The sequence below is a fragment of the Pleurodeles waltl genome, unplaced genomic scaffold, assembly GCF_031143425.1.
Source record: "Pleurodeles waltl isolate 20211129_DDA unplaced genomic scaffold, aPleWal1.hap1.20221129 scaffold_86, whole genome shotgun sequence".
NCBI lineage: Eukaryota > Metazoa > Chordata > Amphibia > Caudata > Salamandridae > Pleurodeles > Pleurodeles waltl.
This window is the reverse complement of record NW_027150400.1, coordinates 1,410,707-1,435,568: the sequence shown is the minus strand read 5'-3', so window position 1 is coordinate 1,435,568 and position 24,862 is coordinate 1,410,707. Positions and strand designations below refer to the sequence as shown.

Genomic DNA, 24,862 nt, shown 5'->3' with positions numbered 1-24,862 from the left:
TTCTGTAGTTTGGACACACAAGGAACTTTCCAGCATGAGCTTTTAAATCGCAAGTTTCGTAAGTTATTGCTAAACACAGCGCCCCCCGAGGTCAGCAACTCCAATCCTGGTCAGCACCCGGTGCGGCCGCACTGCTCGCACCTCCCTAAACCCGGCCCTGAGTGGCAGTTTTGCATCGCCATGAAATTGTCATGCCGTTGAGGTCAGTGTGATGTGGCCAAGGCTATCCTATTTGAGGACTCCGGGAGAGACAGCTGCTCCCTTAATGAAGGAGTGGCCTTCTGACTGAAGTCACCTGAGGCAGGGGCCCACTGTCAGAGGCCTTATGGGGCAGGGACCCGCTGCAACTCCTGGCTTGCCCCATGCAACCCCTGGAGAACCCTAAATGACATCCATGTAAGTGCCTACTGTCGAGGTCAGCAAGGTCAGTGTGTGGCTCGGCCCAGGCTATCCTATCTGAGGTCTCCTGAAGGGACAGCTGCCACCTTAAAGAAGGAGTGGCGTTCTGACTGGCGCCAACTGAGGTAGGGGCCCGCTGTCAGAGGCCATATGGGGGAGGGGCCCTCTGCGACATCTGGCTTGCCCCTTGCGACCCCTGGTGACCCCTAGGTGACATCCATGCGAGCGCTTGCCGTCAAGGTCAGCGTGTGGCACGGCCAAGGCTATCCTCCCCTGAGGCTCCTGAAGGGACAGCTGGCGCCTGAAGTAAGGAGTGGCCTTCTGACCGAAGTCACCTGAGGCAGGTGCCCGCCGTCAGAGGCCTTATGGGGCAGGGGCTAAAGGGACATTTTAAGTCCAGCCAGAAGGCAGAAGGTTTGGTCTGTGCTGTCCTGGGGCAGGACTTCCTCCTTAGTAGGGCTGCCACCTGGCTGTGTTTTTTGAACCACCTCGTCTGTACGTTTAATTCCAGGCTGGTAAAAATATTGAGAAAAGCTGTGAAATTCAGGTTCTAAGAAAGGAGGCAACCCCAATCTTATACACACTGCGCTGACACTTACAAAGGGTATTCCTGGTGCAGCAGGGAAATGTGCCCCCTGGAGACATCTTGCAGTCACTATGTGGACAAGCAAGAGCTCTGGAGCTCTGGAGCTCTCAGCTGATCACAGCAAGATGGAGTGCTTTCAGATGTTATTTGGAGTGAAAAAAAGAGCTGTGAGAAAGCTGTGTGATATTGTGAGAAAAGTCAATTAAAGAAGAACTAGTGGTAATGAAGCATTTGTAATTGAAAGGTTTCCTAATGTGTTTGAATCCATGAAAAGTGTAAAATGAAAGGTTTCCTATAAGAAATGTAAGTGTAGAAGTAAAAAGTGTAAGGAACTTCGTGTTCCCTGACCGGGAATCGAACCCGGGCCGCGGCGGTGAGAGCGCTGAATCCTAACCACTAGACCACCAGGGAGCAGGGACAGGTCGTCCACCACCATCCAATATAGAAACAAGAACTGGTCAGCAGGCTACTCAGGATCCCATTTCCTATTACAGGAAAATTAAAGCAGACATGCAAGGACACACCATTTTCAGGCACAGCATGAAGAAAGAAATTGACTGCACCTCAAATGCACTCACAACTCTTCACACTTTACAGCTCTCCAAGACCTAGCACACCCTCATAAGACATCCCATCCTTCAGCAGTAATAGCACTTACACACTTAACTAGCAGGAAAATTCAGAAGTACAATTAAAGGGACGATCAGTGCTTCTTCTCTGAGCCCCGATAGGAGGGCAGCTCTTAGCTTTCCCAGGTCAACGCAGGCATCTCCAGCTCTACATGTGCAGGCTTTTACTTAAGGTGCTGGGACCTGCACTCCTCTTTTACAATGCTGTGTATAGAACTACGAGTCCCACAATGCAGTGTAACACATGACCTGCTGTCGATAGTCATGGAAGAACCTCGGAACTAGAAAAGCTCTGATGAGATTAGAGGGTGGGCACGTCCGGGTCACTGCTTGTTTTCCTTTCTCAGTGTGTCTGTAAATTATACAACTTTACACTTTATCTAAAGATAAAAGGTTTCACCTTCCTATAAAACAATTCCTCCTTCAGAGTGTGCCCCAACATTTCATTTACTTAGTGTGAGAAAACAAAATAGCTTAAATGCATTTTTTTTATCATGCAGTACTTTCCTTTTTATCTCATGAAAAATCCTTGATTCCACCTTTCCTTTTTCAAGGAAGTAGGCAGGAAGTTTAAATGAAAAGGGAGAAATGGTTGTGAAAAAGAGTCTTAGGTCCAAATTGTGGGTGCTAGATTTTGAAAGGTACTTGATGGCATGAATAAATGTTTCGATTTGGAGGAGGTGTGTGGATGAAAGAAAAATGGGCGTACTCTGTAGTATGAGTGTGAGATTGTAAACGGTATTTGAAGTAAATATTGATTGCTGGTGCTCTGAAAATGTAGGTTTAAGCCTTTAAAAGAAGAGGCAGTTTCCCAGTTGAGGAATTGAACCCCAGTCTCCCAGGTCCCAGGCAGGGACACTCTCCACTATACTAAGTAGGAAGAGATATTTTTGTGTGTGCTGAGCAGCTCCTTCTTCTGTCCAACCCGCCCTCTCTGTGCCAAGCGTCTGAGTTTTTCCATTTCTCACTTCCTTCCCACCCACACGGGGGGGCAGAGCTGGCTTAAGGATGCTGCAACTGTTGCACTCGCACTGCTCGCTCACATGCACGGGGGCACCCACCTCAGGGGGGGGGGGGGGGCGCTCTGCTTAGTCTCAACTTAACATTTAATACAACCTGCTGCAGAGTTCCTTCCCTTTACAGATTTCAGGCAACAATCAAAATGGCAACACAACTCTTCTCATTAATCTTCCTGCCAGAGAGAGCTCAGATTTTTGCCTGCTAGCAGCAGGGCCGGCTGTAGCCCTGGTGGCTGGAAGACAGTCTTTTTTGGCACCCCCCAACCCCCTTCACTCCATCACCACCTACTCGGATTCACTCACTGCCACCCGCCAAATGTGCCCCTCATCTATCCATAGCCCCTCTCACATAGATTAGATTTGTTTTAAAGAGCTGGATAGCTGCTTGACTATCCAGACAGCTCTCCACATTAGATATGGTTCTGTTCTTTGCGTCAGGCACATGAACCCTCTACGCTATTTTATATCTAGTCAAAGCTGCCTCTGGACAAAACCACCAACTCTCTCCCTAGCAGGAACGGTAATCACAAGAGGTATCTTGGCATTTTATTTGCTTTCTGTAGTTTGGACACACAAGGAACTTTCCAGCATGAGCTTTTAAATCGCAAGTTTCGTAAGTTATTGCTAAACACAGCGCCCCCCGAGGTCAGCAACTCCAATCCTGGTCAGCACCCGGTGCGGCCGCACTGCTCGCACCTCCCTAAACCCGGCCCTGAGTGGCAGTTTTGCATCGCCATGAAATTGTCATGCCGTTGAGGTCAGTGTGTGACGTGGCCAAGGCTATCCTATTTGAGGACTCCGGGAGAGACAGCTGCTCCCTTAATGAAGGAGTGGCCTTCTGACTGAAGTCACCTGAGGCAGGGGCCCACTGTCAGAGGCCTTATGGGGCAGGGACCCGCTGCAACTCCTGGCTTGCCCCATGCAACCCCTGGAGAACCCTAAATGACATCCATGTAAGTGCCTACTGTCGAGGTCAGCAAGGTCAGTGTGTGGCTCGGCCCAGGCTATCCTATCTGAGGTCTCCTGAAGGGACAGCTGCCACCTTAAAGAAGGAGTGGCGTTCTGACTGGCGCCAACTGAGGAAGGGGCCCGCTGTCAGAGGCCATATGGGGGAGGGGCCCGCTGCGACATCTGGCTTGCCCCTTGCGACCCCTGGTGACCCCTAGGTGACATCCATGCGAGCGCTTGCCGTCAAGGTCAGCGTGTGGCCCGGCCAAGGCTATCCTCCCCTGAGGCTCCTGAAGGGACAGCTGGCGCCTGAAGTAAGGAGTGGCCTTCTGACCGAAGTCACCTGAGGCAGGTGCCCGCCGTCAGAGGCCTTATGGGGCAGGGGCTAAAGGGACATTTTAAGTCCAGCCAGAAGGCAGAAGGTTTGGTCTGTGCTGTCCTGGGGCAGGACTTCCTCCTTAGTAGGGCTGCCACCTGGCTGTGTTTTTTGAACTACCTCGTCTGTACGTTTAATTCCAGGCTGGTAAAAATATTGAGAAAAGCTGTGAAATTCAGGTTCTAAGAAAGGAGGCAACCCCAATCTTATACACACTGCGCTGACACTTACAAAGGGTATTCCTGGTGCAGCAGGGAAATGTGCCCCCTGGAGACATCTTGCAGTCACTATGTGGACAAGCAAGAGCTCTGGAGCTCTCAGCTGATCACAGCAAGATGGAGTGCTTTCAGATGTTATTTGGAGTGAAAAAAAGAGCTGTGAGAAAGCTGTGTGATATTGTGAGAAAAGTCAATTAAAGAAGAACTAGTGGTAATGAAGCATTTGTAATTGAAAGGTTTCCTAATGTGTTTGAATCCATGAAAAGTGTAAAATGAAAGGTTTCCTATAAGAAATGTAAGTGTAGAAGTAAAAAGTGTAAGGAACTTCGTGTTCCCTGACCGGGAATCGAACCCGGGCCGCGGCGGTGAGAGCGCTGAATCCTAACCACTAGACCACCAGGGAGCAGGGACAGGTCGTCCACCACCACCCAATATAGAAACAAGAACTGGTCAGCAGGCTACTCAGGATCCCATTTCCTATTACAGGAAAATTAAAGCAGACATGCAAGGACACACCATTTTCAGGCACAGCATGAAGAAAGAAATTGACTGCACCTCAAATGCACTCACAACTCTTCACACTTTACAGCTCTCCAAGACCTAGCACACCCTCATAAGACATCCCATCCTTCAGCAGTAATAGCACTTACACACTTAACTAGCAGGAAAATTCAGAAGTACAATTAAAGGGACGATCAGTGCTTCTTCTCTGAGCCCCGATAGGAGGGCAGCTCTTAGCTTTCCCAGGTCAACGCAGGCATCTCCAGCTCTACATGTGCAGGCTTTTACTTAAGGTGCTGGGACCTGCACTCCTCTTTTACAATGCTGTGTATAGAACTACGAGTCCCACAATGCAGTGTAACACATGACCTGCTGTCGATAGTCATGGAAGAACCTCGGAACTAGAAAAGCTCTGATGAGATTAGAGGGTGGGCACGTCCGGGTCACTGCTTGTTTTCCTTTCTCAGTGTGTCTGTAAATTATACAACTTTACACTTTATCTAAAGATAAAAGGTTTCACCTTCCTATAAAACAATTCCTCCTTCAGAGTGTGCCCCAACATTTCATTTACTTAGTGTGAGAAAACAAAATAGCTTAAATGCATTTTTTTTATCATGCAGTACTTTCCTTTTTATCTCATGAAAAATCCTTGATTCCACCTTTCCTTTTTCAAGGAAGTAGGCAGGAAGTTTAAATGAAAAGGGAGAAATGGTTGTGAAAAAGAGTCTTAGGTCCAAATTGTGGGTGCTAGATTTTGAAAGGTACTTGATGGCATGAATAAATGTTTCGATTTGGAGGAGGTGTGTGGATGAAAGAAAAATGGGCGTACTCTGTAGTATGAGTGTGAGATTGTAAACGGTATTTGAAGTAAATATTGATTGCTGGTGCTCTGAAAATGTAGGTTTAAGCCTTTAAAAGAAGAGGCAGTTTCCCAGTTGAGGAATTGAACCCCAGTCTCCCAGGTCCCAGGCAGGGACACTCTCCACTATACTAAGTAGGAAGAGATATTTTTGTGCGTGCTGAGCAGCTCCTTCTTCTGTCCAACCCGCCCTCTCTGTGCCAAGCGTCTGAGTTTTTCCATTTCTCACTTCCTTCCCACCCACACGGGGGGGCAGAGCTGGCTTAAGGATACTGCAACTGTTGCACTCTCACTGCTCGCTCACATGCACGGGGGCACCCACCTCAGGGGGGGGGGGGCGCTCTGCTTAGTCTCAACTTAACATTTAATACAACCTGCTGCAGAGTTCCTTCCCTTTACAGATTTCAGGCAACAATCAAAATGGCAACACAACTCTTCTCATTAATCTTCCTGCCAGAGAGAGCTCAGATTGTTGCCTGCTAGCAGCAGGGCCGGCTGTAGCCCTGGTGGCTGGAAGACAGTCTTTTTTGGCACCCCCCAACCCCCTTCACTCCATCACCACCTACTCGGATTCACTCACTGCCACCCGCCAAATGTGCCCCTCATCTATCCATAGCCCCTCTCACATAGATTAGATTTGTTTTAAAGAGCTGGATAGCTGCTTGACTATCCAGACAGCTGTCCACATTAGATATGGTTCTGTTCTTTGCGTCAGGCACATGAACCCTCTACGCTATTTTATATCTAGTCAAAGCTGCCTCTGGACAAAACCACCAACTCTCTCCCTAGCAGGAACGGTAATCACAAGAGGTATCTTGGCATTTTATTTGCTTTCTGTAGTTTGGACACACAAGGAACTTTCCAGCATGAGCTTTTAAATCGCAAGTTTCGTAAGTTATTGCTAAACACAGCGCCCCCCGAGGTCAGCAACTCCAATCCTGGTCAGCACCCGGTGCGGCCGCACTGCTCGCACCTCCCTAAACCCGGCCCTGAGTGGCAGTTTTGCATCGCCATGAAATTGTCATGCCGTTGAGGTCAGTGTGTGACGTGGCCAAGGCTATCCTATTTGAGGACTCCGGGAGAGACAGCTGCTCCCTTAATGAAGGAGTGGCCTTCTGACTGAAGTCACCTGAGGCAGGGGCCCACTGTCAGAGGCCTTATGGGGCAGGGACCCGCTGCAACTCCTGGCTTGCCCCATGCAACCCCTGGAGAACCCTAAATGACATCCATGTAAGTGCCTACTGTCGAGGTCAGCAAGGTCAGTGTGTGGCTCGGCCCAGGCTATCCTATCTGAGGTCTCCTGAAGGGACAGCTGCCACCTTAAAGAAGGAGTGGCGTTCTGACTGGCGCCAACAGAGGTAGGGGCCCGCTGTCAGAGGCCATATGGGGGAGGGGCCCGCTGCGACATCTGGCTTGCCCCTTGCGACCCCTGGTGACCCCTAGGTGACATCCATGCGAGCGCTTGCCGTGAAGGTTAGCGTGTGGCGCGGCCAAGGCTATCCTCCCCTGAGGCTCCTGAAGGGACAGCTGGCGCCTGAAGTAAGGAGTGGCCTTCTGACCGAAGTCACCTAAGGCAGGTGCCCGCCGTCAGAGGCCTTATGGGGCAGGGGCTAAAGGGACATTTTAAGTCCAGCCAGAAGGCAGAAGGTTTGGTCTGTGCTGTCCTGGGGCTGGACTTCCTCCTTAGTAGGGCTGCCACCTGGCTGTGTTTTTTGAACTACCTCGTCTGTACGTTTAATTCCAGGCTGGTAAAAATATTGAGAAAAGCTGTGAAATTCAGGTTCTAAGAAAGGAGGCAACCCCAATCTTATACACACTGCGCTGACACTTACAAAGGGTATTCCTGGTGCAGCAGGGAAATGTGCCCCCTGGAGACATCTCGCAGTCACTATGTGGACAAGCAAGAGCTCTGGAGCTCTGGAGCTCCCAGCTGATCACAGCAAGATGGAGTGCTTTCAGATGTTATTTGGAGTGAAAAAAAGAGCTGTGAGAAAGCTGTGTGATATTGTGAGAAAAGTCAATTAAAGAAGAACTAGTGGTAATGAAGCATTTGTAATTGAAAGGTTTCCTAATGTGTTTGAATCCATGAAAAGTGTAAAATGAAAGGTTTCCTATAAGAAATGTAAGTGTAGAAGTAAAAAGTGTAAGGAACTTCGCGTTCCCTGACCGGGAATCGAACCCGGGCCGCGGCGGTGAGAGCGCCGAATCCTAACCACTAGACCACCAGGGAGCAGGCACAGGTCGTCCACCACCACCCAATATAGAAACAAGAACTGGTCAGCAGGCTACTCAGGATCCCATTTCCTATTACAGGAAAATTAAAGCAGACATGCAAGGACACACCATTTTCAGGCACAGCATGAAGAAAGAAATTGACTGCACCTCAAATGCACTCACAACTCTTCACACTTTACAGCTCTCCAAGACCTAGCACACCCTCATAAGACATCCCATCCTTCAGCAGTAATAGCACTTACACACTTAACTAGCAGGAAAATTCAGAAGTACAATTAAAGGGACGATCAGTGCTTCTTCTCAGAGCCCCGATAGGAGGGCAGCTCTTAGCTTTCCCAGGTCAACGCAGGCATCTCCAGCTCTACATGTGCAGGCTTTTACTTAAGGTGCTGGGACCTGCACTCCTCTTTTACAATGCTGTGTATAGAACTACGAGTCCCACAATGCAGTGTAACACATGACCTGCTGTCGATAGTCATGGAAGAACCTCGGAACTAGAAAAGCTCTGATGAGATTAGTGGGTGGGCACGTCCGGGTCACTGCTTGTTTTCCTTTCTCAGTGTGTCTGTAAATTATACAACTTTACACTTTATCTAAAGATAAAAGGTTTCACCTTCCTATAAAACAATTCCTCCTTCAGAGTGTGCCCCAACATTTCATTTACTTAGTGTGAGAAAACAAAATAGCTTAAATGCATTTTTTTTATCATGCAGTACTTTCCTTTTTATCTCATGAAAAATCCTTGATTCCACCTTTCCTTTTTCAAGGAAGTAGGCAGGAAGTTTAAATGAAAAGGGAGAAATGGTTGTGAAAAAGAGTCTTAGGTCCAAATTGTGGGTGCTAGATTTTGAAAGGTACTTGATGGCATGAATAAATGTTTCGATTTGGAGGAGGTGTGTGGATGAAAGAAAAATGGGCGTACTCTGTAGTATGAGTGTGAGATTGTAAACGGTATTTGAAGTAAATATTGATTGCTGGTGCTCTGAAAATGTAGGTTTAAGCCTTTAAAAGAAGAGGCAGTTTCCCAGTTGGGGAATTGAACCCCAGTCTCCCAGGTTCCAGACAGGGACACTCTCCACTATACTAAGTAGGACGAGATATTTTTGTGTGTGCTGAGCAGCTCCTTCTTCTGTCCAACCCGCCCTCTCTGTGCCAAGCGTCTGAGTTTTTCCATTTCTCACTTCCTTCCCACCCACACGGGGGGGCAGAGCTGGCTTAAGGATGCTGCAACTGTTGCACTGGCACTGCTCGCTCACATGCACGGGGGCACCCACCTCAGGGGGGGGGGGGGGCGCTCTGCTTAGTCTCAACTTAACATTTAATACAACCTGCTGCAGAGTTCCTTCCCTTTACAGATTTCAGGCAACAATCAAAATGGCAACACAACTCTTCTCATTAATCTTCCTGCCAGAGAGAGCCCAGATTTTTGCCTGCTAGCAGCAGGGCCGGCTGTAGCCCTGGTGGCTGGAAGACAGTCTTTTTTGGCACCCCCCAACCCCCTTCACTCCATCACCACCTACTCGGATTCACTCACTGCCACCTGCCAAATGTGCCCCTCATCTATCCATAGCCCCTCTCACATAGATTAGATTTGTTTTAAAGAGCTGGATAGCTGCTTGACTATCCAGACAGCTCTCCACATTAGATATGGTTCTGTTCTTTGCGTCAGGCACATGAACCCTCTACGCTATTTTATATCTAGTCAAAGCTGCCTCTGGACAAAACCACCAACTCTCTCCCTAGCAGGAACGGTAATCACAAGAGGTATCTTGGCATTTTATTTGCTTTCTGTAGTTTGGACACACAAGGAACTTTCCAGCATGAGCTTTTAAATCGCAAGTTTCGTAAGTTATTGCTAAACACAGCGCCCCCCGAGGTCAGCAACTCCAATCCTGGTCAGCACCCGGTGCGGCCGCACTGCTCGCACCTCCCTAAACCCGGCCCTGAGTGGCAGTTTTGCATCGCCATGAAATTGTCATGCCGTTGAGGTCAGTGTGTGACGTGGCCAAGGCTATCCTATTTGAGGACTCCGGGAGAGACAGCTGCTCCCTTAATGAAGGAGTGGCCTTCTGACTGAAGTCACCTGAGGCAGGGGCCCACTGTCAGAGGCCTTATGGGGCAGGGACCCGCTGCAACTCCTGGCTTGCCCCATGCAACCCCTGGAGAACCCTAAATGACATCCATGTAAGTGCCTACTGTCGAGGTCAGCAAGGTCAGTGTGTGGCTCGGCCCAGGCTATCCTATCTGAGGTCTCCTGAAGGGACAGCTGCCACCTTAAAGAAGGAGTGGCGTTCTGACTGGCGCCAACTGAGGTAGGGGCCCGCTGTCAGAGGCCATATGGGGGAGGGGCCCGCTGCGACATCTGGCTTGCCCCTTGCGACCCCTGGTGACCCCTAGGTGACATCCATGCGAGCGCTTGCCGTGAAGGTTAGCGTGTGGCGCGGCCAAGGCTATCCTCCCCTGAGGCTCCTGAAGGGACAGCTGGCGCCTGAAGTAAGGAGTGGCCTTCTGACCGAAGTCACCTAAGGCAGGTGCCCGCCGTCAGAGGCCTTATGGGGCAGGGGCTAAAGGGACATTTTAAGTCCAGCCAGAAGGCAGAAGGTTTGGTCTGTGCTGTCCTGGGGCAGGACTTCCTCCTTAGTAGGGCTGCCACCTGGCTGTGTTTTTTGAACTACCTCGTCTGTACGTTTAATTCCAGGCTGGTAAAAATATTGAGAAAAGCTGTGAAATTCAGGTTCTCAGAAAGGAGGCAACCCCAATCTTATACACACTGCGCTGACACTTACAAAGGGTATTCCTGGTGCAGCAGGGAAATGTGCCCCCTGGAGACATCTTGCAGTCACTATGTGGACAAGCAAGAGCTCTGGAGCTCTGGAGCTCTCAGCTGATCACAGCAAGATGGAGTGCTTTCAGATGTTATTTGGAGTGAAAAAAAGAGCTGTGAGAAAGCTGTGTGATATTGTGAGAAAAGTCAATTAAAGAAGAACTAGTGGTAATGAAGCATTTGTAATTGAAAGGTTTCCTAATGTGTTTGAATCCATGAAAAGTGTAAAATGAAAGGTTTCCTATAAGAAATGTAAGTGTAGAAGTAAAAAGTGTAAGGAACTTCGCGTTCCCTGACCGGGAATCGAACCCGGGCCGCGGCGGTGAGAGCGCTGAATCCTAACCACTAGACCACCAGGGAGCAGGGACAGGTCGTCCACCACCACCCAATATAGAAACAAGAACTGGTCAGCAGGCTACTCAGGATCCCATTTCCTATTACAGGAAAATTAAAGCAGACATGCAAGGACACACCATTTTCAGGCACAGCATGAAGAAAGAAATTGACTGCACCTCAAATGCACTCACAACTCTTCACACTTTACAGCTCTCCAAGACCTAGCACACCCTCATAAGACATCCCATCCTTCAGCAGTAATAGCACTTACACACTTAACTAGCAGGAAAATTCAGAAGTACAATTAAAGGGACGATCAGTGCTTCTTCTCAGAGCCCCGATAGGAGGGCAGCTCTTAGCTTTCCCAGGTCAACGCAGGCATCTCCAGCTCTACATGTGCAGGCTTTTACTTAAGGTGCTGGGACCTGCACTCCTCTTTTACAATGCTGTGTATAGAACTACGAGTCCCACAATGCAGTGTAACACATGACCTGCTGTCGATAGTCATGGAAGAACCTCGGAACTAGAAAAGCTCTGATGAGATTAGTGGGTGGGCACGTCCGGGTCACTGCTTGTTTTCCTTTCTCAGTGTGTCTGTAAATTATACAACTTTACACTTTATCTAAAGATAAAAGGTTTCACCTTCCTATAAAACAATTCCTCCTTCAGAGTGTGCCCCAACATTTCATTTACTTAGTGTGAGAAAACAAAATAGCTTAAATGCATTTTTTTTATCATGCAGTACTTTCCTTTTTATCTCATGAAAAATCCTTGATTCCACCTTTCCTTTTTCAAGGAAGTAGGCAGGAAGTTTAAATGAAAAGGGAGAAATGGTTGTGAAAAAGAGTCTTAGGTCCAAATTGTGGGTGCTAGATTTTGAAAGGTACTTGATGGCATGAATAAATGTTTCGATTTGGAGGAGGTGTGTGGATGAAAGAAAAATGGGCGTACTCTGTAGTATGAGTGTGAGATTGTAAACGGTATTTGAAGTAAATATTGATTGATGGTGCTCTGAAAATGTAGGTTTAAGCCTTTAAAAGAAGAGGCAGTTTCCCAGTTGGGGAATTGAACCCCAGTCTCCCAGGTCCCAGGCAGGGACACTCTCCACTATACTAAGTAGGAAGAGATATTTTTGTGTGTGCTGAGCAGCTCCTTCTTCTGTCAAACCCGCCCTCTCTGTGCCAAGCGTCTGAGTTTTTCCATTTCTCACTTCCTTCCCACCCACACGGGGGGCAGAGCTGGCTAAAGGATGCTGCAACTGTTGCACTCGCACTGCTCGCTCACATGCACGGGGGCACCCACCTCAGGGGGGGGGGCGCTCTGCTTAGTCTCAACTTAACATTTAATACAACCTGCTGCAGAGTTCCTTCCCTTTACAGATTTCAGGCAACAATCAAAATGGCAACACAACTCTTCTCATTAATCTTCCTGCCAGAGAGAGCCCAGATTTTTGCCTGCTAGCAGCAGGGCCGGCTGTAGCCCTGGTGGCTGGAAGACAGTCTTTTTTGGCACCCCCCAACCCCCTTCACTCCATCACCACCTACTCGGATTCACTCACTGCCACCTGCCAAATGTGCCCCTCATCTATCCATAGCCCCTCTCACATAGATTAGATTTGTTTTAAAGAGCTGGATAGCTGCTTGACTATCCAGACAGCTCTCCACATTAGATATGGTTCTGTTCTTTGCGTCAGGCACATGAACCCTCTACGCTATTTTATATCTAGTCAAAGCTGCCTCTGGACAAAACCACCAACTCTCTCCCTAGCAGGAACGGTAATCACAAGAGGTATCTTGGCATTTTATTTGCTTTCTGTAGTTTGGACACACAAGGAACTTTCCAGCATGAGCTTTTAAATCGCAAGTTTCGTAAGTTATTGCTAAACACAGCGCCCCCCGAGGTCAGCAACTCCAATCCTGGTCAGCACCCGGTGCGGCCGCACTGCTCGCACCTCCCTAAACCCGGCCCTGAGTGGCAGTTTTGCATCGCCATGAAATTGTCATGCCGTTGAGGTCAGTGTGATGTGGCCAAGGCTATCCTATTTGAGGACTCCGGGAGAGACAGCTGCTCCCTTAATGAAGGAGTGGCCTTCTGACTGAAGTCACCTGAGGCAGGGGCCCACTGTCAGAGGCCTTATGGGGCAGGGACCCGCTGCAACTCCTGGCTTGCCCCATGCAACCCCTGGAGAACCCTAAATGACATCCATGTAAGTGCCTACTGTCGAGGTCAGCAAGGTCAGTGTGTGGCTCGGCCCAGGCTATCCTATCTGAGGTCTCCTGAAGGGACAGCTGCCACCTTAAAGAAGGAGTGGCGTTCTGACTGGCGCCAACTGAGGTAGGGGCCCGCTGTCAGAGGCCATATGGGGGAGGGGCCCTCTGCGACATCTGGCTTGCCCCTTGCGACCCCTGGTGACCCCTAGGTGACATCCATGCGAGCGCTTGCCGTCAAGGTCAGCGTGTGGCACGGCCAAGGCTATCCTCCCCTGAGGCTCCTGAAGGGACAGCTGGCGCCTGAAGTAAGGAGTGGCCTTCTGACCGAAGTCACCTGAGGCAGGTGCCCGCCGTCAGAGGCCTTATGGGGCAGGGGCTAAAGGGACATTTTAAGTCCAGCCAGAAGGCAGAAGGTTTGGTCTGTGCTGTCCTGGGGCAGGACTTCCTCCTTAGTAGGGCTGCCACCTGGCTGTGTTTTTTGAACCACCTCGTCTGTACGTTTAATTCCAGGCTGGTAAAAATATTGAGAAAAGCTGTGAAATTCAGGTTCTAAGAAAGGAGGCAACCCCAATCTTATACACACTGCGCTGACACTTACAAAGGGTATTCCTGGTGCAGCAGGGAAATGTGCCCCCTGGAGACATCTTGCAGTCACTATGTGGACAAGCAAGAGCTCTGGAGCTCTGGAGCTCTCAGCTGATCACAGCAAGATGGAGTGCTTTCAGATGTTATTTGGAGTGAAAAAAAGAGCTGTGAGAAAGCTGTGTGATATTGTGAGAAAAGTCAATTAAAGAAGAACTAGTGGTAATGAAGCATTTGTAATTGAAAGGTTTCCTAATGTGTTTGAATCCATGAAAAGTGTAAAATGAAAGGTTTCCTATAAGAAATGTAAGTGTAGAAGTAAAAAGTGTAAGGAACTTCGTGTTCCCTGACCGGGAATCGAACCCGGGCCGCGGCGGTGAGAGCGCTGAATCCTAACCACTAGACCACCAGGGAGCAGGGACAGGTCGTCCACCACCATCCAATATAGAAACAAGAACTGGTCAGCAGGCTACTCAGGATCCCATTTCCTATTACAGGAAAATTAAAGCAGACATGCAAGGACACACCATTTTCAGGCACAGCATGAAGAAAGAAATTGACTGCACCTCAAATGCACTCACAACTCTTCACACTTTACAGCTCTCCAAGACCTAGCACACCCTCATAAGACATCCCATCCTTCAGCAGTAATAGCACTTACACACTTAACTAGCAGGAAAATTCAGAAGTACAATTAAAGGGACGATCAGTGCTTCTTCTCTGAGCCCCGATAGGAGGGCAGCTCTTAGCTTTCCCAGGTCAACGCAGGCATCTCCAGCTCTACATGTGCAGGCTTTTACTTAAGGTGCTGGGACCTGCACTCCTCTTTTACAATGCTGTGTATAGAACTACGAGTCCCACAATGCAGTGTAACACATGACCTGCTGTCGATAGTCATGGAAGAACCTCGGAACTAGAAAAGCTCTGATGAGATTAGAGGGTGGGCACGTCCGGGTCACTGCTTGTTTTCCTTTCTCAGTGTGTCTGTAAATTATACAACTTTACACTTTATCTAAAGATAAAAGGTTTCACCTTCCTATAAAACAATTCCTCCTTCAGAGTGTGCCCCAACATTTCATTTACTTAGTGTGAGAAAACAAAATAGCTTAAATGCATTTTTTTTATCATGCAGTACTTTCCTTTTTATCTCATGAAAAATCCTTGATTCCACCTTTCCTTTTTCAAGGAAGTAGGCAGGAAGTTTAAATGAAAAGGGAGAAATGGTTGTGAAAAAGAGTCTTAGGTCCAAATTGTGGGTGCTAGATTTTGAAAGGTACTTGATGGCATGAATAAATGTTTCGATTTGGAGGAGGTGTGTGGATGAAAGAAAAATGGGCGTACTCTGTAGTATGAGTGTGAGATTGTAAACGGTATTTGAAGTAAATATTGATTGCTGGTGCTCTGAAAATGTAGGTTTAAGCCTTTAAAAGAAGAGGCAGTTTCCCAGTTGAGGAATTGAACCCCAGTCTCCCAGGTCCCAGGCAGGGACACTCTCCACTATACTAAGTAGGAAGAGATATTTTTGTGTGTGCTGAGCAGCTCCTTCTTCTGTCCAACCCGCCCTCTCTGTGCCAAGCGTCTGAGTTTTTCCATTTCTCACTTCCTTCCCACCCACACGGGGGGGCAGAGCTGGCTTAAGGATGCTGCAACTGTTGCACTCGCACTGCTCGCTCACATGCACGGGGGCACCCACCTCAGGGGGGGGGGGGGGCGCTCTGCTTAGTCTCAACTTAACATTTAATACAACCTGCTGCAGAGTTCCTTCCCTTTACAGATTTCAGGCAACAATCAAAATGGCAACACAACTCTTCTCATTAATCTTCCTGCCAGAGAGAGCCCAGATTTTTGCCTGCTAGCAGCAGGGCCGGCTGTAGCCCTGGTGGCTGGAAGACAGTCTTTTTTGGCACCCCCCAACCCCCTTCACTCCATCACCACCTACTCGGATTCACTCACTGCCACCCGCCAAATGTGCCCCTCATCTATCCATAGCCCCTCTCACATAGATTAGATTTGTTTTAAAGAGCTGGATAGCTGCTTGACTATCCAGACAGCTCTCCACATTAGATATGGTTCTGTTCTTTGCGTCAGGCACATGAACCCTCTACGCTATTTTATATCTAGTCAAAGCTGCCTCTGGACAAAACCACCAACTCTCTCCCTAGCAGGAACGGTAATCACAAGAGGTATCTTGGCATTTTATTTGCTTTCTGTAGTTTGGACACACAAGGAACTTTCCAGCATGAGCTTTTAAATCGCAAGTTTCGTAAGTTATTGCTAAACACAGCGCCCCCCGAGGTCAGCAACTCCAATCCTGGTCAGCACCCGGTGCGGCCGCACTGCTCGCACCTCCCTAAACCCGGCCCTGAGTGGCAGTTTTGCATCGCCATGAAATTGTCATGCCGTTGAGGTCAGTGTGTGACGTGGCCAAGGCTATCCTATTTGAGGACTCCGGGAGAGACAGCTGCTCCCTTAATGAAGGAGTGGCCTTCTGACTGAAGTCACCTGAGGCAGGGGCCCACTGTCAGAGGCCTTATGGGGCAGGGACCCGCTGCAACTCCTGGCTTGCCCCATGCAACCCCTGGAGAACCCTAAATGACATCCATGTAAGTGCCTACTGTCGAGGTCAGCAAGGTCAGTGTGTGGCTCGGCCCAGGCTATCCTATCTGAGGTCTCCTGAAGGGACAGCTGCCACCTTAAAGAAGGAGTGGCGTTCTGACTGGCGCCAACTGAGGAAGGGGCCCGCTGTCAGAGGCCATATGGGGGAGGGGCCCGCTGCGACATCTGGCTTGCCCCTTGCGACCCCTGGTGACCCCTAGGTGACATCCATGCGAGCGCTTGCCGTCAAGGTCAGCGTGTGGCCCGGCCAAGGCTATCCTCCCCTGAGGCTCCTGAAGGGACAGCTGGCGCCTGAAGTAAGGAGTGGCCTTCTGACCGAAGTCACCTGAGGCAGGTGCCCGCCGTCAGAGGCCTTATGGGGCAGGGGCTAAAGGGACATTTTAAGTCCAGCCAGAAGGCAGAAGGTTTGGTCTGTGCTGTCCTGGGGCAGGACTTCCTCCTTAGTAGGGCTGCCACCTGGCTGTGTTTTTTGAACTACCTCGTCTGTACGTTTAATTCCAGGCTGGTAAAAATATTGAGAAAAGCTGTGAAATTCAGGTTCTAAGAAAGGAGGCAACCCCAATCTTATACACACTGCGCTGACACTTACAAAGGGTATTCCTGGTGCAGCAGGGAAATGTGCCCCCTGGAGACATCTTGCAGTCACTATGTGGACAAGCAAGAGCTCTGGAGCTCTCAGCTGATCACAGCAAGATGGAGTGCTTTCAGATGTTATTTGGAGTGAAAAAAAGAGCTGTGAGAAAGCTGTGTGATATTGTGAGAAAAGTCAATTAAAGAAGAACTAGTGGTAATGAAGCATTTGTAATTGAAAGGTTTCCTAATGTGTTTGAATCCATGAAAAGTGTAAAATGAAAGGTTTCCTATAAGAAATGTAAGTGTAGAAGTAAAAAGTGTAAGGAACTTCGAGTTCCCTGACCGGGAATCGAACCCGGGCCGCGGCGGTGAGAGCGCCGAATCCTAACCACTAGACCACCAGGGAGCAGGCACAGGTCATCCACCACCACCCAATATAGAAACAAGAACTGGTCAGCAGGCTACTCAGGATCCCATTTCCTATTACAGGAAAATTAAAGCAGACATGCAAGGACACACCATTTTCAGGCACAGCATGAAGAAAGAAATTGACTGCACCTCAAATGCACTCACAACTCTTCACACTTTACAGCTCTCCAAGACCTAGCACACCCTCATAAGACATCCCATCCTTCAGCAGTAATAGCACTTACACACTTAACTAGCAGGAAAATTCAGAAGTACAATTAAAGGGACGATCAGTGCTTCTTCTCAGAGCCCCGATAGGAGGGCAGCTCTTAGCTTTCCCAGGTCAACGCAGGCATCTCCAGCTCTACATGTGCAGGCTTTTACTTAAGGTGCTGGGACCTGCACTCCTCTTTTACAATGCTGTGTATAGAACTACGAGTCCCACAATGCAGTGTAACACATGACCTGCTGTCGATAGTCATGGAAGAACCTCGGAACTAGAAAAGCTCTGATGAGATTAGTGGGTGGGCACGTCCGGGTCACTGCTTGTTTTCCTTTCTCAGTGTGTCTGTAAATTATACAACTTTACACTTTATCTAAAGATAAAAGGTTTCACCTTCCTATAAAACAATTCCTCCTTCAGAGTGTGCCCCAACATTTCATTTACTTAGTGTGAGAAAACAAAATAGCTTAAATGCATTTTTTTTATCATGCAGTACTTTCCTTTTTATCTCATGAAAAATCCTTGATTCCACCTTTCCTTTTTCAAGGAAGTAGGCAGGAAGTTTAAATGAAAAGGGAGAAATGGTTGTGAAAAAGAGTCTTAGGTCCAAATTGTGGGTGCTAGATTTTGAAAGGTACTTGATGGCATGAATAAATGTTTCGATTTGGAGGAGGTGTGTGGATGAAAGAAAAATGGGCGTACTCTGTAGTATGAGTGTGAGATTGTAAACGGTATTTGAAGTAAATATTGATTGCTGGTGCTCTGAAAATGTAGGTTTAACCCTTTAAAAGAAGAGGCAGTTTCCCAGTTGGGGAATTGAACCCAAGTCTCCCAGGTCCCAGGCAGGGACACTCTCCACTATACTAAGTAGGAAGAGATATTTTTGTGCGTGCTGAGCAGCTCCTTCTTCTGTCCAACCCGCCCTCTCTGTGCCAAGCGTCTGAGTTTTTCCATTTCTCACTTCCTTCCCACCCACACGGGGGGGCAGAGCTGGCTTAAGGATGCTGCAACTGTTGCACTCGCACTGCTCGCTCACATGCACGGGGGCACCCACCTCAGGGGGGGGGGGCGCTCTGCTTAGTCTCAACTTAACATTTAATACAACCTGCTGCAGAGTTCCTTCCCTTTACAGATTTCAGGCAACAATCAAAATGGCAACACAACTCTTCTCATTAATCTTCCTGCCAGAGAGAGCTCAGATTTTTGCCTGCTAGCAGCAGGGCCGGCTGTAGCCCTGGTGGCTGGAAGACAGTCTTTTTTGGCACCCCCCAACCCCCTTCACTCCATCACCACCTACTCGGATTCACTCACTGCCACCCGCCAAATGTGCCCCTCATCTATCCATAGCCCCTCTCACATAGATTAGATTTGTTTTAAAGAGCTGGATAGCTGCTTGACTATCCAGACAGCTGTCCACATTAGATATGGTTCTGTTCTTTGCGTCAGGCACATGAACCCTCTACGCTATTTTATATCTAGTCAAAGCTGCCTCTGGACAAAACCACCAACTCTCTCCCTAGCAGGAACGGTAATCACAAGAGGTATCTTGGCATTTTATTTGCTTTCTGTAGTTTGGACACACAAGGAACTTTCCAGCATGAGCTTTTAAATCGCAAGTTTCGTAAGTTATTGCTAAACACAGCGCCCCCCGAGGTCAGCAACTCCAATCCTGGTCAGCACCCGGTGCGGCCGCACTGCTCGCACATCCCTAAACACGGCCCTGAGTGGCAGTTTTGCATCGCCATGAAATTGTCATGCCGTTGAGGTCAGTGTGTGACGTGGCCAAGGCTATCCTATTTGAGGACTCCGGGAGAGACAGCTGCTCCCTTAATGAAGGAGTGGCCTTCTGACTGAAGTCACCTGAGGCAGGGGCCCACTGTCAGAGGCCTTATGGGGCAGGGACCCGCTGCAACTCCTGGCTTGCCCCATGCAACCCCTGGAGAACCCTAAATGACATCCATGTAAGTGCCTACTGTCGAGGTCAGCAAGGTCAGTGTGTGGCTCGGCCCAGGCTATCCTATCTGAGGTCTCCTGAAGGGACAGCTGCCACCTTAAAGAAGGAGTGGCGTTCTGACTGGCGCCAACTGAGGTAGGGGCCCGCTGTCAGAGGCCATATGGGGGAGGGGCCCGCTGCGACATCTGGCTTGCCCCTTGCGACCCCTGGTGACCCCTAGGTGACATCCATGCGAGCGCTTGCCGTGAAGGTTAGCGTGTGGCGCGGCCAAGGCTATCCTCCCCTGAGGCTCCTGAAGGGACAGCTGGCGCCTGAAGTAAGGAGTGGCCTTCTGACCGAAGTCACCTGAGGCAGGTGCCCGCCGTCAGAGGCCTTATGGGGCAGGGGCTAAAGGGACATTTTAAGTCCAGCCAGAAGGCAGAAGGTTTGGTCTGTGCTGTCCTGGGGCAGGACTTCCTCCTTAGTAGGGCTGCCACCTGGCTGTGTTTTTTGAACTACCTCGTCTGTACGTTTAATTCCAGGCTGGTAAAAATATTGAGAAAAGCTGTGAAATTCAGGTTCTAAGAAAGGAGGCAACCCCAATCTTATACACACTGCGCTGACACTTACAAAGGGTATTCCTGGTGCAGCAGGGAAATGTGCCCCCTGGAGACATCTTGCAGTCACTATGTGGACAAGCAAGAGCTCTGGAGCTCTCAGCTGATCACAGCAAGATGGAGTGCTTTCAGATGTTATTTGGAGTGAAAAAAAGAGCTGTGAGAAAGCTGTGTGATATTGTGAGAAAAGTCAATTAAAGAAGAACTAGTGGTAATGAAGCATTTGTAATTGAAAGGTTTCCTAATGTGTTTGAATCCATGAAAAGTGTAAAATGAAAGGTTTCCTATAAGAAATGTAAGTGTAGAAGTAAAAAGTGTAAGGAACTTCGAGTTCCCTGACCGGAAATCGAACCCGGGCCGCGGCGGTGAGAGTGCCGAATCCTAACCACTAGACCACCAGGGAGCAGGCACAGGTCATCCACCACCACCCAATATAGAAACAAGAACTGGTCAGCAGGCTACTCAGGATCCCATTTCCTATTACAGGAAAATTAAAGCAGACATGCAAGGACACACCATTTTCAGGCACAGCATGAAGAAAGAAATTGACTGCACCTCAAATGCACTCACAACTCTTCACACTTTACAGCTCTCCAAGACCTAGCACACCCTCATAAGACATCCCATCCTTCAGCAGTAATAGCACTTACACACTTAACTAGCAGGAAAATTCAGAAGTACAATTAAAGGGACGATCAGTGCTTCTTCTCAGAGCCCCGATAGGAGGGCAGCTCTTAGCTTTCCCAGGTCAACGCAGGCATCTCCAGCTCTACATGTGCAGGCTTTTACTTAAGGTGCTGGGACCTGCACTCCTCTTTTACAATGCTGTGTATAGAACTACGAGTCCCACAATGCAGTGTAACACATGACCTGCTGTCGATAGTCATGGAAGAACCTCGGAACTAGAAAAGCTCTGATGAGATTAGTGGGTGGGCACGTCCGGGTCACTGCTTGTTTTCCTTTCTCAGTGTGTCTGTAAATTATACAACTTTACACTTTATCTAAAGATAAAAGGTTTCACCTTCCTATAAAACAATTCCTCCTTCAGAGTGTGCCCCAACATTTCATTTACTTAGTGTGAGAAAACAAAATAGCTTAAATGCATTTTTTTTATCATGCAGTACTTTCCTTTTTATCTCATGAAAAATCCTTGATTCCACCTTTCCTTTTTCAAGGAAGTAGGCTGGAAGTTTAAATGAAAAGGGAGAAATGGTTGTGAAAAAGAGTCTTAGGTCCAAATTGTGGGTGCTAGATTTTGAAAGGTACTTGATGGCATGAATAAATGTTTCGATTTGGAGGAGGTGTGTGGATGAAAGAAAAATGGGCGTACTCTGTAGTATGAGTGTGAGATTGTAAACGGTATTTGAAGAAAATATTGATTGCTGGTGCTCTGAAAATGTAGGTTTAACCCTTTAATAGAAGAAGCAGTTTCCCAGTTGGGGAATTGAACCCCAGTCTCCCAGGTCCCAGGCAGGGACACTCTCCACTATACTAAGTAGGAAGAGATATTTTTGTGTGTGCTGAGCAGCTCCTTCTTCTGTCCAACCCGCCCTCTCTGTGCCAAGCGTCTGAGTTTTTCCATTTCTCACTTCCTTCCCACCCACACGGGGGGGCAGAGCTGGCTTAAGGATGCTGCAACTGTTGCACTCGCACTGCTCGCTCACATGCACGGGGGCACCCACCTCAGGGGGGGGGGGGCGCTCTGCTTAGTCTCAACTTAACATTTAATACAACCTGCTGCAGAGTTCCTTCCCTTTACAGATTTCAGGCAACAATCAAAATGGCAACACAACTCTTCTCATTAATCTTCCTGCCAGAGAGAGCCCAGATTTTTGCCTGCTAGCAGCAGGGCCGGCTGTAGCCCTGGTGGCTGGAAGACAGTCTTTTTTGGCACCCCCCAACCCCCTTCACTCCATCACCACCTACTCGGATTCACTCACTGCCACCTGCCAAATGTGCCCCTCATCTATCCATAGCCCCTCTCACATAGATTAGATTTGTTTTAAAGAGCTGGATAGCTGCTTGACTATCCAGACAGCTCTCCACATTAGATATGGTTCTGTTCTTTGCGTCAGGCACATGAACCCTCTACGCTATTTTATATCTAGTCAAAGCTGCCTCTGGACAAAACCACCAACTCTCTCCCTAGCAGGAACGGTAATCACAAGAGGTATCTTGGCATTTTATTTGCTTTCTGTAGTTTGGACACACAAGGAACTTTCCAGCATGAGCTTTTAAATCGCAAGTTTCGTAAGTTATTGCTAAACACAGCGCCCCCCGAGGTCAGCAACTCCAATCCTGGTCAGCACCCGGTGCGGCCGCACTGCTCGCACCTCCCTAAACCCGGCCCTGAGTGGCAGTTTTGCATCGCCATGAAATTGTCATGCCGTTGAGGTCAGTGTGTGATGTGGCCAAGGCTTTCCTATTTGAGGACTCCGGGAGAGACAGCTGCTCCCTTAATGAAGGAGTGGCCTTCTGACTGAAGTCACCTGAGGCAGGGGCCCACTGTCAGAGGCCTTATGGGGCAGGGACCCGCTGCAACTCCTGGCTTGCCCCATGCAACCCCTGGAGAACCCTAAATGACATCCATGTAAGTGCCTACTGTCGAGGTCAGCAAGGTCAGTGTGTGGCTCGGCCCAGGCTATCCTATCTGAGGTCTCCTGAAGGGACAGCTGCCACCTTAAAGAAGGAGTGGCGTTCTGACTGGCGCCAACTGAGGTAGGGGCCCGCTGTCAGAGGCCATATGGGGGAGGGGCCCGCTGCGACATCTGGCTTGCCCCTTGCGACCCCTGGTGACCCCTAGGTGACATCCATGCGAGCGCTTGCCGTCAAGGTCAGCGTGTGGCACGGCCAAGGCTATCCTCCCCTGAGGCTCCTGAAGGGACAGCTGGCGCCTGAAGTAAGGAGTGGCCTTCTGACCGAAGTCACCTGAGGCAGGTGCCCGCCGTCAGAGGCCTTATGGGGCAGGGGCTAAAGGGACATTTTAAGTCCAGCCAGAAGGCAGAAGGTTTGGTCTGTGCTGTCCTGGGGCAGGACTTCCTCCTTAGTAGGGCTGCCACCTGGCTGTGTTTTTTGAACTACCTCGTCTGTACGTTTAATTCCAGGCTGGTAAAAATATTGAGAAAAGCTGTGAAATTCAGGTTCTAAGAAAGGAGGCAACCCCAATCTTATACACACTGCGCTGACACTTACAAAGGGTATTCCTGGTGCAGCAGGGAAATGTGCCCCCTGGAGACATCTTGCAGTCACTATGTGGACAAGCAAGAGCTCTGGAGCTCTGGAGCTCTCAGCTGATCACAGCAAGATGGAGTGCTTTCAGATGTTATTTGGAGTGAAAAAAAGAGCTGTGAGAAAGCTGTGTGATATTGTGAGAAAAGTCAATTAAAGAAGAACTAGTGGTAATGAAGCATATGTAATTGAAAGGTTTCCTAATGTGTTTGAATCCATGAAAAGTGTAAAATGAAAGGTTTCCTATAAGAAATGTAAGTGTAGAAGTAAAAAGTGTAAGGAACTTCGCGTTCCCTGACCGGGAATCGAACCCGGGCCGCGGCGGTGAGAGCACCGAATCCTAACCACTAGACCACCAGGGAGCAGGCACAGGTCGTCCACCACCACCCAATATAGAAACAAGAACTGGTCAGCAGGCTACTCAGGATCCTATTTCCTATTACAGGAAAATTAAAGCAGACATGCAAGGACACACCATTTTCAGGCACAGCATGAAGAAAGAAATTGACTGCACCTCAAATGCACTCACAACTCTTCACACTTTACAGCTCTCCAAGACCTAGCACACCCTCATAAGACATCCCATCCTTCAGCAGTAATAGCACTTACACACTTAACTAGCAGGAAAATTCAGAAGTACAATTAAAGGGACGATCAGTGCTTCTTCTCAGAGCCCCGATAGGAGGGCAGCTCTTAGCTTTCCCAGGTCAACGCAGGCATCTCCAGCTCTACATGAGCAGGCTTTTACTTAAGGTGCTGGGACCTGCACTCCTCTTTTACAATGCTGTGTATAGAACTACGAGTCCCACAATGCAGTGTAACACATGACCTGCTGTCGATAGTCATGGAAGAACCTCGGAACTAGAAAAGCTCTGATGAGATTAGTGGGTGGGCACGTCCGGGTCACTGCTTGTTTTCCTTTCTCAGTGTGTCTGTAAATTATACAACTTTACACTTTATCTAAAGATAAAAGGTTTCACCTTCCTATAAAACAATTCCTCCTTCAGAGTGTGCCCCAACATTTCATTTACTTAGTGTGAGAAAACAAAATAGCTTAAATGCATTTTTTTTATCATGCAGTACTTTCCTTTTTATCTCATGAAAAATCCTTGATTCCACCTTTCCTTTTTCAAGGAAGTAGGCAGGAAGTTTAAATGAAAAGGGAGAAATGGTTGTGAAAAAGAGTCTTAGGTCCAAATTGTGGGTGCTAGATTTTGAAAGGTACTTGATGGCATGAATAAATGTTTCGATTTGGAGGAGGTGTGTGGATGAAAGAAAAATGGGCGTACTCTGTAGTATGAGTGTGAGATTGTAAACGGTATTTGAAGTAAATATTGATTGCTGGTGCTCTGAAAATGTAGGTTTAACCCTTTAAAAGAAGAGGCAGTTTCCCAGTTGGGGAATTGAACCCCAGTCTCCCAGGTCCCAGGCAGGGACACTCTCCACTATACTAAGTAGGAAGAGATATTTTTGTGTGTGCTGAGCAGCTCCTTCTTCTGTCCAACCCGCCCTCTCTGTGCCAAGCGTCTGAGTTTTTCCATT

At 48.6% G+C, this 24,862-nt stretch overlaps 8 non-coding genes across 8 annotated transcripts; all 8 read right to left on the bottom strand.

The window, feature by feature from the left end:
- Positions 1-1,324: 1,324 nt before the first annotated feature.
- On the bottom strand, positions 1,325-1,396 carry TRNAE-CUC (transfer RNA glutamic acid (anticodon CUC)). Its single transcript has one exon. It is a non-coding gene; the product is annotated as a tRNA-Glu (tRNA).
- A 3,110-nt stretch (positions 1,397-4,506) lies between these two features.
- On the bottom strand, positions 4,507-4,578 carry TRNAE-CUC (transfer RNA glutamic acid (anticodon CUC)). The gene has a single exon. It is a non-coding gene; the product is annotated as a tRNA-Glu (tRNA).
- A 3,115-nt stretch (positions 4,579-7,693) lies between these two features.
- On the bottom strand, positions 7,694-7,765 carry TRNAE-CUC (transfer RNA glutamic acid (anticodon CUC)). Its single transcript has one exon. It is a non-coding gene; the product is annotated as a tRNA-Glu (tRNA).
- Positions 7,766-10,882: 3,117 nt separating this feature from the next.
- Positions 10,883-10,954, bottom strand: TRNAE-CUC (transfer RNA glutamic acid (anticodon CUC)). The gene has a single exon. It is a non-coding gene; the product is annotated as a tRNA-Glu (tRNA).
- A 3,110-nt stretch (positions 10,955-14,064) lies between these two features.
- Positions 14,065-14,136, bottom strand: TRNAE-CUC (transfer RNA glutamic acid (anticodon CUC)). Its single transcript has one exon. It is a non-coding gene; the product is annotated as a tRNA-Glu (tRNA).
- A 3,109-nt stretch (positions 14,137-17,245) lies between these two features.
- TRNAE-CUC (transfer RNA glutamic acid (anticodon CUC)) lies at positions 17,246-17,317 on the bottom strand. The gene has a single exon. It is a non-coding gene; the product is annotated as a tRNA-Glu (tRNA).
- A 3,106-nt stretch (positions 17,318-20,423) lies between these two features.
- TRNAE-CUC (transfer RNA glutamic acid (anticodon CUC)) lies at positions 20,424-20,495 on the bottom strand. The gene has a single exon. It is a non-coding gene; the product is annotated as a tRNA-Glu (tRNA).
- A 3,115-nt stretch (positions 20,496-23,610) lies between these two features.
- TRNAE-CUC (transfer RNA glutamic acid (anticodon CUC)) lies at positions 23,611-23,682 on the bottom strand. The gene has a single exon. It is a non-coding gene; the product is annotated as a tRNA-Glu (tRNA).
- Positions 23,683-24,862: the final 1,180 nt, after the last annotated feature.